Source organism: Lepus europaeus, chromosome 13 (assembly GCF_033115175.1).
Source record: "Lepus europaeus isolate LE1 chromosome 13, mLepTim1.pri, whole genome shotgun sequence".
NCBI lineage: Eukaryota > Metazoa > Chordata > Mammalia > Lagomorpha > Leporidae > Lepus > Lepus europaeus.
In genome coordinates, this window is record NC_084839.1 from 80,785,359 (window position 1) to 80,798,619 (window position 13,261).

General features: G+C 46.5%; 1 pseudogene; it reads right to left on the reverse strand.

Moving 5' to 3' along the window:
• Nucleotides 1–13,261, reverse strand: part of LOC133772382 (alpha-galactosidase A-like) — a 49,657-nt pseudogene that overhangs the window by 35,704 nt on the left and 692 nt on the right.

The window sequence follows — 13,261 nt, forward strand, 5'->3', positions numbered from 1 at the left end:
CTTCTCCTGGTCTCCCATGGGGTGCAGGGCCCAACCACTTGGGCCATCCTCCACTGCACTCCCTGGCCACAGTAGAGAGCTGGCCTGGAAGAGGGGCAACCGGGACAGAATCCGGTGCCTCGACCGGGACTAGAACCTGCTGTGCTGGCGCTACAGGTGGAGGATTAGCCTGTTGAGCCACGGCGCCAGCCGCTACCATAACATTTTTAAAAATTTTTATTATTTATTTGAAAAGCAGAGTTACAGAGAGAGGGGGAGAGGGTCAGAGAGGGAGAGAGATCTTTCATCCACTGGTTCACTCCCCCAAATGGCCACAACAGCCAGAGCTGGACTGATCCAAAGCCAGGAGCCAGGAGCTTCTTCCAGGTCTCCCAAGCAGGTGCAGGTGCCAAGCACTTGAGCCATCTTCTACTGCTTTCCCAGGTACACTAGCATTGGACTGGAAGTGGAGCAACTGGGGTTTGAATTGGCAAGCATATCGGATGCCAGCATTACACGTGGTGGCTTTACCCACTATGGCACAACTCTGGCTCATCCACCACATTTTAAGTGGACATATAAAGTTTCCCATCATACATACAGTTGATAAGATTGTCATTTTCAGCATATTGTAAATACTGGCATTTCAAATAAAGCTGTCACTTTGTGCCAATGGAACACGCTGTCACCATGCCCAATGGAATACAAATATCATATAAATTTATTTATGTTAAAATAAATCATTTATTATAAAAATATTTATTGGGGCCAGTGCTGTGGTATAATGGGGTAAAGCCGCTGCCTGTGGAAATGACATCCCATATGGGTACCAGTTCCTGTCCCAGCTGCTCCATTTTCAACCCAGCTCCCTGCTAAGCAGCTGGGAAAGCAACAAAAGACAACCCAAGTACTTGGACCCCTGCACCCACATGGGAGACTTGGAAGAAGCTCCTGGCTCCTGGCTTCAGACTGGCTCAGCTTCAGCCATTGCAGCCATTTGGGGAGTGAACCAGTGAATGGAAGACCTCTCTCTCTCTCTCTCTCTCTCTCTCTCTCTCTCTATCTCTCTGTTTCTCCCTCTCTCTGTGACTCTGCGTCTCAAATAAATAAATAAATCTTTCTTTAAAAAAGAAAAAATATTACTTGTTGCTAGAGACAAGGTTCATTATTGATTCCAATATTATTTTTGCTTTCATAGAAGCAAGGACTAAGTAATCGCTTTCACATGAATATGTAAATGGTTACAGAAGCCTCTTCTCCCCACCCCCAAGAAACCATTTATTTAATGCATTTACATTTCGTAAGTACAGGCTGGCGCCATGACTCACTAGGCTAATCCTCCGCCTGTGGCCCCAGTACCCCTGGTTCTAGTCCCGGTTGGGGCGCCAGTTCTGTCCTGGTTGCTCCTCTTCCAGTCCAGCTCTCTGCTGTGGCCCGGGAGTGCAGTGGAGGATGGCCCGAGTGCTCGGGCCCTGCACCTGCATGGGAGACCAGGAGGAAGTGCCTGGCTCCTGGCTTCGGATCAGCGTAGCGCACTGGCCATAGCGGACATTTAGGGGGTGAACCAACAGAAGGAAGACCTTTCTCTCCGTCTCTCTCTCTTACTGTCTAACTCTGCTTGCCAAAAAAAAAAAAAAAAAAAAAAAAAAAAGGCTTCTATAGTCTAGGCAGCTCATGTCAAGAGCCTTGGGTGGTCACTGACATCATGCATAAAGTAGGAGTTACTGTGCACTTGCTTCCCATGCAGGACTTCTGTCCTAAATGAGTTGTATTATGAGAGTTAACTGTAAAACTTGTTCTCAAACAGATTTTTTTTTTTTAATTTATTTATTTTTGACAGGCAGAGTGGATAGTGAAAGAGAGAGAGACAGAGAGAAAGGTTTTCCTTTTTGCCGTTGGTTAACCCTCCAATGGCCGCTGCGCCAGGAGCCAGGTGCTTCTCCTGGTCTCCCATGCGGGTGCAGGGCCCAAGCACTTGGGCCATCCTCCACTGCCTTCCCGTGCCATAGCAGAGAGCTGGCCTGGAAGAGGGGCAACCGGGATAGAATCCGGCGCCCCGACCGGGACTAGAACCCGGTGTGCCGGCGCCGCAAGGCGGAGGATTAGCCTGTTAAGCCACGGCGCCGGCCTAGATTTTTCTTTTATTTTCTGGTGTGTGTACAAATTGTTGAAATCTTTACTTAGTATAGAGTTGGTCTTCTGTTTTTAAAATTAATTGAAAATGAATCTTGGAGCCGTTACTGTGGCACATTGGGTTAAAGCCCTGGCCTGAAGCACCAGCATCCCATATGGGCACCCGTTTGAGACCTGGCTGCTCCATTTCTGATCCAGCTCTCTGCTGTGTCCTGGGAAAGCAGTAGAAGATGGCCCAAGTCCTTGTGCCCCTGCACCCACATGAGAGACTGGGAAGAAGCTCCTGGGACTAGAAACCAGGGTGCCGGCGCTGCAGGCAGAGGATTAGCCTAGTGAGCCGTGGAACCGGCCTATAGAAGCCTTTTGAAACCACAAACTCCGTCAATATTTAGACAAGGCCATAAGCAAAATGGAAGTTCTCTCCTCCCTTCAGAGAAAAGTACATCCTTCTTTTATGGCCATTGCTTTCCCTTGGGGTCTCCACAGAGGTCCTTCATGTAGGATATTTTTTTTTGTCACAGTGTCTTGCCTTTCCATGTTTGAAATGCTCTCATGGGCTTTTCAGCCAGACCAGAATGCTTTAAGGGCTGGTTCTGAGGCCAGAGTGTGGAAGTTTTTTGTCGGGGCAATTTTATTAATTTTTAAATCAAATTCCTTCCAAGGTAAATGTTAATAAACAAAGCCCACATAGTGATTTACTGTCCAAAATTTTGCTTAATGATCTATCAGCTAACAATTGTCCTTAAATCATCAAATTGAGCAGAAAACAAAGGATTAGAGGTTTCCGTTCTTAAAGAGTTCTAGCTTTGGAAAACTTTATTTAAGAAAATAGAGCTTTTTAAGTGGCAATGGAGGAAAAGTAGACAGGAAGAGGGGTAGTCACTTTGGCAGCAAAATACAGTAATTCTCCTTTATCCACAATTTCACTTTCCAATGTTTCAGTTATCTGTGGTTAGTTGTGGCCTGAAAATATTAAATAAAAAATTCCAGAAATAAAAAATGCACAAATTTTTATCTTTTTTCATAATATGCACCTTCCATAAGTGGGTTTTTTAAAGATTTATTTATTTATTTGAAAGGCAGAGTTACAGACGCAGAGACAGAGAGGGAGGTCAGTCTTCTATCTCTGGTTCACTCTCCAATTGGCTGCAATGGCTGGAGCTGTGCTGATCCAAGGCCAGAAGCCAGGAGCTTCTTCCAGGTCTCCCATGTGGGTGCAAAGGCCCAAGGGCTTGGGCCATCTTCTACTGCTTTCCTAGGCCACAGCAGAGAGCTGGATCGGAAGTGGAGCAGCCGAGTCTCAAACCAACCATATGGGATGCTGGTGCTGCAGCTGGTGGCTTTACCCGTTAAGCCACAGTCCTGGCCCCCATAAATTTTAAATTACACACTGCTCTAAGCAATGTGATCAAGTATCATGCCATCAACCAGGATGTGAATCATCCAGTGCATCCACTCTGTATATGCTGCCTACCTGTTAATCATTTAGTAGCCCTCTCAGTTAGCAAATCGACTCTCACGGTATCGCAATGCTTGTGTTCAAGTCATCCTTACAGAGTAGGACCCGGTGCTAGTGCTACCTCACAATGCCTACCTCACTTCCTCTCATCACCTAGCCATTGTAGCATCTCACATCATCACAAGAAGGCTGAGCACAGTACCATGTTTTTGAGAGGGAAAATTTGCATAACTTTTACTGGCATGTGTCACTTAACAGGAGTGCATTCTGGGAAGTGTTGTTGGGTGATTTTATGGAATGCACAGAGTGCACTCACACAAACTAAGATGTCACTAGGCAATACAATCACATGGGACCGCTACTGTATATGCCCTCCATTGCTGACTGACACACTGCGTGGCAGGTGACTGCGTTTTTTTAAAAAAGATTTTATTTATTTGAGAAGCAGAGAGGGAGAGAGAGAGAGAGGTCTTCCATCCACTGGTTCTCTCTCTAAATGGCCACAACAGCTGGAGCTGCGCCGATCTGAAGCCAGGGGCCAGGAGCCTCTTCTGGGTCTCCCATGTGGGTGCAGGGGCCCAAGCACGTGGACCGTCTTCCTCTGCTTTCCCAGGTGGTAGCAGAGAGCTGGATTGGAAGTAGAACAGCTGGGACACGGACCAGTGCCCAATGGGATGCCAGCGATGCAGGTGGAGGCTTAGCCTACTACACCACAGTGTCATCCCCCAAACTGCATATTGTTATAAATGTTTTATTATTGTTGTTAATCTCTTATGATGTCTAATTTATAAATTTAACTTTACCATAGGTATTTAGGTATAGGAAAAAAACAGTAAATAAGGAGTTCAGTACTATCTGCAGCTTCAGCATCTACTGGGGGTCTTGGAACATATCTTCTATGGATAAAGGGGGACTACTGTATACATTTTTTTTGACAGGCAGAGTTAGACAGTGAGAGAGAGAGAAAGGTCTTCCTTCTGTTGGTTCACCCCACAAATGGCTGCTATGGCCAGCATGCTGCGCCAATCTGAAGCCAGGAGCCAGGTGCTTCCTCCTGGTCTCCCATGGGGTGCAGGGCCCAAGCACTTGGGCCATCCTCCACTGCACTCCCGGGCCACAGCAGAGAGCTGGACTGGAAGAGGAGCAACCGGGACAGAATCTTATGCCCCGACCAGGACTAGAACCCCGGGTGCCGGCACTGCAGGCGGAGGATTAGCCTAGTGAGCCATGGCGCCAGCCTACTGTATACGTTTTAATGTATGTTTTTTCATTTAGTTTGACTTGTTTCTTCTAGCGAAAGCAAAACAGTGCCCATGGGACTTGAGTTAAGTTTGTAGGGCATGCATAGAAGCCCATGCTCCCTTTTCCTAGAGAGCAGCTACGTGACGAGGCAGGCAGGGTTACAGTCCGCCTCACCTAGGGAAGCAGTTAAGAGTGTGAGTGGGAGTGCCGCCAGCTTCCCGCAGGTGTATGATAGCTACAGCCCAGGCTACATCTGAGAGGTCATTCCCATCCCTCAACTTGGTCTTCCAACCAGATACCCCTGCTTGCCTAAGGGGTCCTTATCCTGAATTAGAGCTTTGGCTTGGGGGCTGATGTGTCAGAAATCATTAGATCCGAATAAAGGGACTGCCGCGCTAGCCCAGAGGGCCATCCGAGTTCCTTGCTGATCCCAGCTGAGGCCAAAGTTGCCAATCACAAACTTATCTGGGTCATTCCCACCTCCTGGTCCAGCGACATAATTCCCTGCTGTTAGAAGCTGTCTAGGCCACTCTTTACACTTTGTCAGGAATCATAAATGTCAGCAAAGTCGCGCCAGTCATGGCAGTGCTGTTGGATTTCTGTGTAACCGAGCTTATGTAAGGGCCGTCTATAAAGGGGCCACTCACAGCGATGCAAAACGCGTCTGCCGGAGCTGTTCAGGGCCATCGTTATGCATGTATAACCGCGCGCCGAATGTTCCATACTGTCACATTTTAGCAGATCTACTTCCCAGTCAGCAAATGTCACAGTATCCCAAACTCCCAGGGAGGCTTGTGCAGGTTTTATTTTCAACGTCTACCTAAATCCCTAGCTTCAGTCCTTTGCTGTGGACACAATTAGCTGGGTGTTGATCCCACCAGGAAAGCATTGAGCGTGTGCCTGAAGTCTCCCTCTGGAGTATCTCTGGGGAGCCATCCCATAGTCATCAATGCAGAGCTACTCGTGACCTGCATCCTTCCAGTCATCCCAGCTGTCTGCAGAGCTGTGCGCTCTTCCATCTCAGGCCATTCTTGCATCAGTTTGAGAAAATAGTTCATACACATGTTGGGGGTTTGGAAATTGAACACATTACTACTATCCATGTTCTGGGGCTGGCATTGGGGCAGGTAACCTCTGCCTATAAGGCCAGCATCCCATATCAGAGTGCCAACTTGAGTCCTGTCTGGCTTGTTTCTGATGTGGCTCCCTGCTGGTGTGCCTGAAAAAGCAGCAAAAAGGTGGCTCAAGTGCTTGGGTTCCTGCAGTCCACAGGGAAGCCCAGAGGGCTCCTGGCTTCAGCCTAGCTTGGTCCCGACTGTTGCAGCCTTCTGGGGAGTGAAGAAGTGGGTGGAAGATCTCTCTTTGCCCTTCTCTCTCTGTTACTCTGCCTTTTGAAAAAAATTTTTTTTTTTTTTACAAAGCTATCCACCTTTAGACAGACATGGAAAGCTTTCATGTCGCCCCAGGGGTGTCCTATCGCAGTTTGCAGATTACCGATCTAGGTTCTAGCTATTCAAAGTGTGGTCAACAACCTAGCAGGATTAGCACCACCTGAGAGCTTGTCAGAACTGCGGGCTCTCGTTAAGTGCATAGCATAATGGGCTCTCTGCATGATTTACTTGCATATTTAAGTTCAAGAACCCACTGCTTCCAGCAAAGGTGTTCATGGTCTAGAAAGGTAACACTTAAGATTTTTACCATTGATTCAACCAACAATTGCTGGCCCAGCAACCAATCATTGTCAGCACTGGTTTCTCACTAGAATCACCTGGGTTGCCTTTCAAACCGCCTGTACCCTGTCCTAAACCCAGAGATACTTGATGGGGTCCAGGTGTCACTGATTTAAAAGTACCTCCATTGATTTTAATGTGCAACCAGGGCTGAGACCACAATGCTGTTCCTGTGAATTATCTACATGAGAAACGTTGCCCATTACTCTCCTCCTAGCTGGTGCAGTTTTCAAGAGACTCCAGAAAAACAACCTCTAGTTTTAATCTGCGCATCACCTCATCCCAGAGGGTTGGGTTGATACCTTAACCCACCTGGCAGGCTGGAAGGAGGGTGCCAGCATTGGAGCCTGACCAGAGGAGCAGGCCTTTCGGGTGAGTGCTGTGCTGGGTCACCTTCCTTGTGATGGGTGCCATGAGTCTTCCAGGATGTCATACGAAGGGTGACATTTACTCCAGGCTAAGTTCGGGGACAAAAACTACAACTCTGCTCCCCAGCAGCTGAGAGGATCTCGACCTCCGTGAACACTGGTCATGAGCTAGTTTTTAACTCTTCTTCTGCCAGGCCTGTAATCGCAAAGCACAATCAAACCAAAATCTCCCTTTCTCTTTCTTTTTTAAAAAGATTTATTTACTAAAAAAGATTTATTTCACTTGAAAGGTAGAGCTACAGAGAGAGAGGGAGAGACAAAGTAAGAAAGAGAGAAAGAGATTATTATTTTTTTGATAGAGAGAGAGGTCTTCATCCGCTGGTTCACTCCCCAAATGGCTTCAGCAGCTGGATCTTGGCCAATCCAAAACCAGGAGCCAGGAGCTTCTTCTGGGTTTCCCATGTGGGTGCAGGGGCCCAAGCACTTGGGCCATCTTCATATGCCTTCCCAGGTGCATTAGCAGAGTTGTATTGGTAATGGAGCAGTGGGAGCTCTCGGCAGCACTGCAGACAGCAGCTTAACCCACTACACCACAATGCTGGCCCCATGTAAATGAGATTATAATAATACAAAGTATAGGGGCCAGCACTGTGGGTAAAGCCGCCACCTGCAGTGCCAGCATTGTGTATGGGTGCCAGTTCAAATCCTGGGTGCTCCACTTCCAATCCAGCTCCCTGCTATGGCCTGTGAAAGCAGTGGAAGATGGCCCAAGTCCTTGGGCCCCTGCACCCATGTAGGAGAGCCGGAAGAAGTTCCAGGCTAATGGCTTCAGATTGGCCCAGCTCTGGCTGTTGCAACCATTTAGAGAGTAAACCAGCTGATGGTATACCTCTCTCTCTCTCTCTCTCTCTAACTCTGCCTTTCGAATAAATAAATAAATCTTGTTTTTTTAAAAAAGAATACAAATGATTTAAGCTTCCTGGGGAATTGGGTAGCCTGAGAACTGAAAAGTTATCCAAGCATAGCAAAACCTATAGCAAGTAGATAAGGTCTCTCTGCATTATGCAGGCAACACCACTGAGGGTGGGGCCACATGCTCCCAGCTGCCCCACCCAATCAGCAGTCTCTGTCCTGAAGTATTTTTCTGTCCCTGGGTACAGCTATGACCTCCCAAGGGCAGAGATAGGCAAGATAAAGAAGATGAAGGATACAGAGGTTCTTGAGGATGCCCCCCTAGGAAGAGGGTTGAATGTTAATGCTTAAACCCTGTACACCCCCATCTATGCCAATATTAGAAATTTTGGAGAGGGGCTGGCGTTGTGGTATAGTAGGTAAAGCCACTGCCTGCAACTCTAGCATCCCATATGGGTGCCAATTCTTGTCCTGGCTGCTCTATTTCCAATCCAGCTCCCTGCTAATGGCCTGAAAAAAAAGAACATATATGGTTCAAGTATTGGGAACCTGCCACCCGGATGAAGCTCCTGGCTCCTGGCTTTAGTCCGGCTCAGCCCTGGCCATTGTAGCCATCTGGGGAGTGAACCAGCAGATGGAAGACTCTCTCTCTCTCTCTTTCAAATATATAATCTTTTTTTAAAAAAATAGAGAAAATGTGGAGAGCATTGTCAGCATCATGAAAGCTCCCCCAGAGCTTTTCCCCAAACTGGAGAGCTAGAGACACAGCAGGATTCTGCCTCTGACCTACCCACCCCACCTCTCTGTCCTTAATTTTCCCCAAACTCTCTTTATAAATAAATTCATTCATTTTCCTGTCAGTGAGGTTGAGCCTCTGTTCATGTTTATTGATAACTTGGATCTTCTTCTTGGTGAACTACTTAACACACTTTTCCCCTAGTTTTCATTGGACTTTTTTTTTTTTTCTTATCAATTAGCATTAACCCTTCTCATGTGTTTTATAAATGTTTTCACCTATTGTCTCTTTGGGTATTACTTATACAATAACTTTTCATTTTTATGTTAAATGTATTGATCTTTTTTCTTTGACTTCTGTATATTGTCAATGTTATAAAAATATTCTTTGGCCATTTTTCATGCCTCATAATGACAAAAATTGAAAACAGTAGTAATACCCAGCACTGGTAAAAGTTAGGAAATAATATTCACATACCCTACTGATAATGTGAGTTTTGACAGTCGTTTGGAAAGTAGTCTGGCTGTAACTACAGCATATAAAACACATATACCCTTTTTCTAATCAGTCTCACTTCTGGAAATCTTTTCCATAAAAATACAAATAGTGGTTCACAAAAGTCTATGTAGGTTCATAAAGATGTTATGTTCAATAATGTGTGTAGGGCAGAAATGAGAAACAAACTTGAATATCAACAAATAAAGTAGGGCCGGCACTGTGGCATTGGGGGTAAGGCTGCCGCCTGCAGTGCCAGCATCCCATATGGGTGCCGGTTTGAGTCCCGGCTGCTCCACTTCTGATCCAGCTCTCTGCTATGGCCTGGGAAAGCAGTTGAAGATGGCCCAAGTCCTTGGGCCCCTGCACTCGTGTGGGAGACCTGGAAAAAGCTCCTGGCTCCTGCCTTCAGATTGGCGCAGCTCAGGCCATTGCGGCCAACTGGGGAGTGAATCAGTGGATGGAAGACCTTTCTGCCTCTCCTTTTCTCTCTGTGTAACTCTGACTTTCAAATAAATAAATACATCTTAAAAAAAAAAAACAAATAAGGTAACAGTTGAATGGATTATATAACAATCATATTATATTTTACCCCTGCACCCATGTGGGAGACCTGGAAGAAGCTTCTGGCTTTGGCCTGGCCCAGCCCTGGCTGTGGAGGCCATTTGGAGAGTGAACCAGTGGGTAGAAGATCTCTCTCTCTCTCTCTCTAACTCTGTTTTTCAAATAAATAAGTAAATCTTTTTAAAAAAAATCTTTTGGCAGCATATCAATGTATTTAATGGAACAGAACTGCACACTTAAAAAGTTAAAATAACAAATTTAATGGTATATCTATTTTATCACAATTTTTAAAAAAAGGAGGATCAAAAAGAATGATTTATGCTTCTATATCCTGGAGAGATGGTCATGAAAATTGCTAAGAGAATACTCTAGGGCCAGTGCTATGGCACAGTGAGTTAAGTCACCACCTGCTGCCCTGGCATTCCATATGGGTGCCAGTTCAAGTCCCGGCTGCTCTACTTCTGATCTAGCTCCCTGCTAATGCACCTGGGAAGGCAGCAGCAGATGGCCCAACCGTTGGGCCCTGGTCATGCACGTGGGAGATCCAGGTGAAGCTCGTGGCTCCTGGCTTTGGTCTGGCCCAGCCCTTGCCATTGTGGCCATTTGGGGAGTGAACCAACAGATGGAAAATTTCTCTTTCTGTCCCTCCTTCTCTAACTCTGCCTTTCAAAATAAACAAATAAATCTTTTTTTAAAAAGAGAGAAATCCGCATTTCTCTGAGTGATAAACCTCAAGTGTGCACAAGTATGTGCGCACACATGTGTGTACACGTGTATGTTCACAGCAAAAGATACGGAAAGGTGCGAACCAAAGTGTTATGATTAATTACCTTGTGGAGTGTGAAATATTTATCTATAAAAAGGGGAATGAATTTAGGGCGGAGACCCAGGCTGATTTGATACGTGACATGTATGAATTACACACTAGTTTCTTCGCCTGTAAAAAAGAAGAAATAAATGGTAACTGCCTCACTAGAGTTGTTGTGAGTAGATATTACAACTGCCTGTCACAACTGTAGCTATTGTTATCAGTGGCCCAGGGTCCTCTTCGCTGTATCTTGTGCATTTGTCCATCCCATACGTCTTCATAAGGGCTATAAAAAGATTTAAGTACCCAGAGGGAAAAACAGAAATAAAAGCAAAAGACAAAAAACCTAAAAATGAGGAGAGACTCACGTCGTATTTGTTTCTGAGTATTTGCTGTCTGGGTTACAAATACTAGTTATGCAATTCCAATTTTGCCTCTTTAGCAGGACTAATGTTAAATGTATGTTCTCTGGGCTGAGAAATATGGAGCTTCTAAGCAGTGGTTAGATTTTTTCCAATGTGCTTTACAGCCTTTCGCCTTCAATAAATCTCATTAATGGTAAATATGAAAGAAACCAATAGCTACTCCTGGCTTATTTTACCCTTAGGGCACTAGTCAATGAAATCAGAAATCTCATTCCTCCCAGAACAGGATGGCCATGTGCTTCTCTGTTAGTAAAGACGTCGCAATGTTATTCGTCACGGCGCTTCTGACTAAAACTAAGCAGGGCCTTTTTCCACGGGTGTCACCTGATCACGAGGGTCTCATTCCCTGCGTCCTTCTGCCATTCTTTGTGTTCATTCACCTTCTTCCCTTCCTACCTCTCTTCTCTCCCCTGCAACAAACGTTCGTAAGCAGCTTATGTGTGCCAGGCGTTCAGCAGCAAAGCTTGAGGAACACAGAGCAGCTTCTCATCATGGAGTTTATAATTCCAACTGGGAGCTGGGGACATCCATCAACTACTCAGCACTTCTGTCACTTCCAACTGTGCTTAGTGACATGAAGGCAAGCACAGGACACGCTGAGAAATGTGTGTAGCTGAAGGCTTTAGCCAGGAAGCAGCAGGTGAGCGGGGACGCAGAGGGCAAAGACGAGTTAGTCAGCCAGGCACCTTCCCTCAGTTAGAGCTTGGACAGGGCTGAGAGCAGGACTGTGTCAGTATGTGGGGCTGCTCACAGTGTTTGGGAGACAGGAAGGGCAAAATGAGTGACTATGCTTGTTTTGTGCTAATCAATACATTTGACTGTTACTAACCAAAAGAAATCCCGAGTAGGAGACAGAAAGAGGAGAGCGTGACGCAAGAGGAGGTTGATGAAGTCACAGCCAGATCACACTCAGCCCTTTAAGGGCAAGTAGGGATTGTGATCTTCATCCTGACAGCACATGGAGAGCCCCTGAAAGTTACTTACCGGAATCACAGCTGATATTTTTCTGCTAACATTTAAAGAAAAATATGCTAGTCTTTTTCGAATGTTGACTGTGCTGTGCTACAGTTTATTTGCACAATTTTATCTATCCCTTCAAACAATCCTATGATGATAGTATTACTATCCCAAGTTTACAGACTGAGGGCACGGAGGTATACAGAAGTTCGATTGCCCAAGACTGTTAATAAGTGGCAAGGGCATGGCTCCCAACCCCCACTCAGCCACTTTACTGCCTTTACTGGGAGCGAGAAAGAACAGTAGGTAAGCAAGTATATACAGCAGATTCTAATCTCCTTGGCAGGAACGGCCCCGCTGCGGAGTTGGTAGCATAGGGGTATGGGGGTCTAATGAGCTAATCATTGAATTTAGCTAATCCCCTTGTTCTCTCTATTAATAAAATCCTTTTAATTATGTTCTGGCTTCCCATATGGATTTTTCTGCTGGGAGATAATGCACTGACCAGCCTACACACGCATTTTGTTGCAGTTGACAATTTTATTACTCATTGTGAGTTAATAAATTGGCATCCTGCTTTTAAAAGCGATGAATTAACATTAAAACAAACAAAAAACTATGAAACTCTGACACAGTCATTTTTCCACGGTGAGCTTGAAAAGTAAAAGCCAACAAATGAAGATAACAAGGCTATTGTCTCTTCTTGCTTTTCTTGCTGCCTGCTGCGAGTGACCACGAATGTGGTCTTGAAGCCAGCAGATGAGCCCTTTATTACTCTTCTTTGTCCCAGCCCAAGAGCCTCCTTTGTTTCCCAGGGATCCTTTGGGCGAATCCCACCTTTCCTCTCCGCTGAGGAGTCACCGTCCCAGGCCGCCGAAGGCTGTGTCAGGGCCGCCTGCCCCTGGCATCCTGGGCACGCGCAGCCCCCCACAGCCCGCCCTGGGGTGCCACCCGTCCTCGCTGAGGCTCCCTTTTGGTGGGGACTCCAAGCAATCGGTCCTCCCTACTCCTTGTTGGCTTCAGTCTTGTTTTTTTGCTCTCTTTCCTTCAGAATTCCTTTCATGGGTAAAACGAGGGCACCGCAGGTGATCGTTTTAAAGTGAAAGCTTCACTCTGCAGCTCTGCAGAAGCACATTCAAGGGCTTGGCTAAGGCCCTGCCCCCAAGAAGAACTAGCCCCCTCGTCCCGAGGCTGCAGTGACGCGGCAAGCGATTCTTTCTCTTGCAAAGGCACGGGAAGCCTGGTGAGCGGCCTCCTTTCTCTCCGACGAGGAGGAGGCCGGAGCGCGGCCTCGCCGTGGCGTCGACGGAGGCTGGGGGTGCCTCTAACACACGTTCGCGGGGGGGGGATGGGGTAGCAATTGTTCAAATCGGCGACAGCACTGTTATTAATCAGCTTTCCAGCCATTTTCGTCAGAGCCACTAACCAAGACATTGCTGGCTGGGCCGGGGCC